Below are 5,232 nucleotides of genomic sequence, written 5' to 3' on the forward strand. Positions count from 1 at the left end.
TACTCATCATGTTGGTTTAAAAACTAAATGAGATAAAGTACTGTATTAGTCATGGTTTTCCAGAGGAACAGAACCAGTAGGATATGTATATATATGTATGTATATGTATATATATGTATATATATATGTATGTATGTATATGTATATATGAATCTCCATGTAGGAAGTAAAAGTACATCAAGACCTCGTTGATGGGTCCCATTGGAACTGTGTTGTAAAGTCTGCTTAGTACTTTGTAAATAATTTGTCAAGGGGCCTTAGGACTGTTAATCATAAAAGGCATAATTATCAATTACTGATTTTAAAAAAAGCACTAGCTTTTGTTTTACACTCTGGTTATTATGCACCTTATTAAAAGAACTGTAGCTCCTTGTACCTACTAAGGATTTTGTCTGTACTATTATGACAGGAGGAATAATGAACCTTCCCAAAGGTCCACATTCTAATCCCCAAAATTTATGCATACGTCACATTGCATGGCAAAAAGGACTTTGTAGATGTAATTAAGTCAAGAGTATTTAGATGAGAAAGTTACCTTGGATAACCTAGGTGATTCCAATGTAATCACAAGGGTCCATATAAAAAGGCAGGAGTATCAGAGTCAGAGAAAGAGCTATGATGACAGAGCATGGGTCAGAGTGATGTAGCCATGAGCCAAGGAATATAGGCAACCTCTAGAAGCTCTAAAGAGCAAGGACATGAATTCTCCCCTAAAGCCTCCAAAAGAAATATAGTCTTGAAGACTCATTTTAGACTTTGACCTCCAGAACTATAAAATAATAAAATTGTGTCGTATACTTTCAAACTCATTTTACAAGGCCAGCATTTCTCTGATAACAAATCCAGACAAGTACACTATAAGAAAAAAGATTACAGGCCAATATTCCTGATGAACATAAATGCAAAAATCTTCAACAAAATATTAGCAAATAAAATTCAACAATACCTTAAAAGGATCATATACCATGATCAAGTAGGATTTATTCTAGGATGCAAGGATGGTTCAACATCTGCAAATTAATCAATGTGATACACCACAATAAAAAACAAAGGATAAAAATCATATGATCATCTCAAGATGAGATGCAGAAAAAGCATTTGAAAAAATTCAACATCTATTGATGATAAACTCTCAACAAGTAGGTACAGACGGAATATACCTAAAGGTAATATATAACAAATCCACAGCTAACATCATACTCAAGGATGAAAAGATGAAAGTTTTTCCTCTAAGATCAAGAACAAGAAAAAGATGCCTGCTCTCACCACTTTTATTCAACATAGTATTGGAAGTCCTAGCCAGAGCAATTAGGCAAGGAAAAAACTACAAAACAAAATGTATGAAGAAAAACTGTCACTATATATAGATGACATGATTTTATAGAGAGAAAACCCTAAAGGCTCTACCAAAACACTGTTGGGACTAATAAATGAATTCAGTGCAATTGCAAGATAAAAAATCAGTATACAAAACTTTGTGGTGTTTCTATATACTAATAATAAACTATCAAAAAGAGAAATGAACAATCCCATTTATAATTACATCAAAAAAGAAGAAATAATTAGGAATAAATTTAACCAAGGGTATGAAAGGCCTGTACACCGAAAAATATAAGATTTTGATGAGAGAAATTGAAGATAAAAGTAAATGGGAAAATATTCCATGATTACTGATTGAAAAAATTAGTATTGTTAAAATGTCCATACTACCTAAAGCAATCTTCAGGTTCAATGCAACAGGTATCAAAATTCCAATAGTATTTGTCACAGAAATATTTTTTTAAAAACCTTAAATTCGTATGAAACCACAAAAGACCCTGAATAGCCAAAGCAATATTAAAAAAGAACAAATGTGGAAGTATCACACTTCCTGTTTTCAAAATATATTACAAATCTATGGTAATTAAAACAGTATGGGACTGGCATAAAAACAAACACAGAGAACAATGAAAAGGATAAATAAATAAACTCACACGTATATGAACAATTAATTTTCAAGAAAAGAGCCAAGAATATACAATTCTTGTATATTCTTGAACAGTCTCTTTGATAAATGATGTTGGGAAAACTGAACAGCTACATGCAAAATAATGAAAATGGACCATTGTCCTATAACATACACAAAAATTAACTCAAAATGTATTAAAGACTTGAATATAAAATCTGAAACTATGAAATGTCTAGAAGAAAACAGGCAAAAAAGAAGTAAGCATATCTTTTATTTTTCTAGAAAAAAATTCCTAGAAGAAAACAGACTCAACAACATATACTTAGCGATTATTATTTGAACTTGTCACTGAAAGCACAGACAACAAAAGCAAAATAAACAAGTAAGACTATATCTAACTAAAAATCTTCTACACAGTAAAGAAAACCACCAACAAAATGAAAAGACAACATATGAAATGAGAGAAAATATTTCCAAATCAAACTCTATAAAGAACACATATAACTCAATAGCAAAAAAAAAAAAAATTGAATAAAAAATAAAAAAATTTGAATAAAAAATGGGCAGAGGAACTGAACAGACATTTTTCCAAAGAAAATATACAGATGGCTAACAGGTATATGAAAGGTGCACAACATCTCTAATCATCAGGGAAATGCAAATCAAAACCACAAGATATCACCTGACAAATGTTAGAATGGCTATTAGCAAAAGGACAACACGTATTGATGAAGATGTGGAGAAAGAGAACCCTCATTTACTATTGATGAAATGTAAATTAGTGCGGCCACTGTGGAAAAATATATGGAAATTTCTCAAAAAATTAAAAACAGAATTACCATTTGATCCAGCAATTCCATGTCTAGGTATTTATCTGAAGGCAGCAAAAACATTAACTTAAAAAGATATATCTACCACCACGTTTATTGCAGCATTATTTACAATTGCCAAGACATGGAAACAACCTAAGTGTCCACCGATAGATGAATGGATTAAAAAGTAAAAAATGGGATACATATACACACACACATACACACACACACACACTGGAATATTATTCAGCTATAAAAAAAAAAATCTGCTATTTGCAATACATGGATGGACCTTGAGGGTATTATGCAAAGTTAAGTAAGTCAGGCAGAGAAAGAAAAATACCATATGATCTCACATATATGTGGAATCTAAAAAAATCTGAACTCATACATACAGAGAATAGATTGGCTGTTGCCAGAGGCAGGAGTTGGGAGGCAGGTGAAATGGGTTAAAGGGATAAAAAGGTACACACTTCTGATTATAAAATAAACAAGTCCTGGGGATTTAATGTATAACATGGTGACTATAGTTAATAATACTGTGTTCGTGTGTTAGAAAGTTGCTACGAGAGTAAATCTTAAAAGTTCCTATCACAAGAAAAAAATAACTGTAACTATGTGTGGTGATGGATGTTAACTAGACATACAAGTGACATTTCACAATACATACACAATATATACATATATTGAATCACTATGTTATAAACCTGAAACTGATATGTTATATGTCAGCCACAACTCGATTTAATTAATTAATATTGTTTTAAGCCACTAATTTTGTGGTAATTTGTTACAGCCGCAATAAGAAACTGATACAGTTATGTACTAGGAATACATTTAAAAATTAATTGGTCATGAAAAATGGCAATAAGAAAAATCCTAAATAAGATAATAGTGAACCAAATATAGCAACATATTAAAAAGATTATACACCATGATCAAATGGATTTCATCCCAGAGACACAGGGATGGTTCAACCTACACATGATATACTGCATAAACAAATTAAAAAATAAGAATCATACAATCATATCAATAGATGCAGAAAAAGCCTTCAACAAGATACAGCATTCATTTGTGATCAAAACACTTCATAAAATTGGTATAGAAGGAAAATACCTTACATAATAAAGGCCATATATGACAAACCCTCAGCCAACATAATACCGATGGTGGAAAACTAAAAACCTTCCCTCTAAGATCAGGAACAAGGCAAGACTGTCCACTATCACCACTCTTATTCAATATAATATTGAAGGTCCTAGCGAGTGCAATCAGACAAGAGAAAGATATAAAAGGCATCCAAATAGGAAATGAAGAAGTCAAACTGTCACTATTTGCAGATGACGTGATTCTCTATATAGAAAACCCTAAAGACTCCACAAGAACACTACTAGAAACAATAAGTACATGCAATAAAGTCTGGATACAAAATCAGTGTTCAAAACTCCATAGTATTCCTATACTCTAATAATGAATTGTCAGGAAAACGAAGTGGAAAAAACAATCACTTTTGCAATTGCAACAAAAAGAATAAAATACCTGGGAATAAATATAACGAAACACATGAAGGAACTATATGATGAAAACCATAAGACCCTGTTAAAAGAAATTAAAGATATAAAGAAATGGAAAGATGTGTGTGTGTGTGTGTGTGTGTGTGTGTGTGTGTCTCAAAGATATATAGAAGGAAGGACAGGCATACCACGGAAATACTGGACTTTGGTTCCAGACCGCTGCAATAAGCAAGTATCACAATAACACAAGCCATAATATTTTTGCTGGTGGAGTGGAGGGACTCGCTTTCAATTTATAAAACATGCGACCCCTCTGCAGAGCAATAAAGCAAAGTGCAATACAACGAGTTCTGCTTGTATAAGCAGAGGGCAGAGAAAGAGGTCTCAAGATCTTCCCAGTTCCCCATTCCATCCCTCCTGAAGTCCAGTGGCTTTCCATCCTGCATCCCATGAGGTATACTCTAATGTCTTAATTCCCCTTTTTAAATGAGCTCACTAGAATTGGTTTCTCTTACTTTCAAACCAGAATTCTAACCATGAAAGCAAATTTTAGGAAATGGGCCAGTGAGCAGAGAGGCCAAAGTGTTTGAGGCACAGGACTGTGACAGAACATACCACAGCTCTGACAAAACTCACTCTATCCCAGGAATTTTGAAGCTGAGCTGTTAAGCAAAGCTCTTGAGCATTAAGGTATACCACCGGAGAGATACATCGAGTCAGAAGAATTGAGTGATGTTTTGTCTGTGGGGGAGGGAGTAGACTTGAGTTGGTCCCTGGCAGCAGCTGGGTGGGATGATTTAAACACTCCTCTGAACTAAAGAGGGTTATGTGACACGGAGCCGGCAGGACAGTCCTAGTTTAAAATATTCTGCTGACATCAGCCTAGATATTGTCACAATGCTCCCTTAAGAATTTATGCTCGTCCTTACTCAGGGTAGCACGGTTAAAACTGTTT

Source organism: Pteropus alecto, unplaced genomic scaffold (assembly GCF_000325575.1).
Source record: "Pteropus alecto unplaced genomic scaffold, ASM32557v1 scaffold164, whole genome shotgun sequence".
NCBI classification, from domain to species: domain Eukaryota; kingdom Metazoa; phylum Chordata; class Mammalia; order Chiroptera; family Pteropodidae; genus Pteropus; species Pteropus alecto.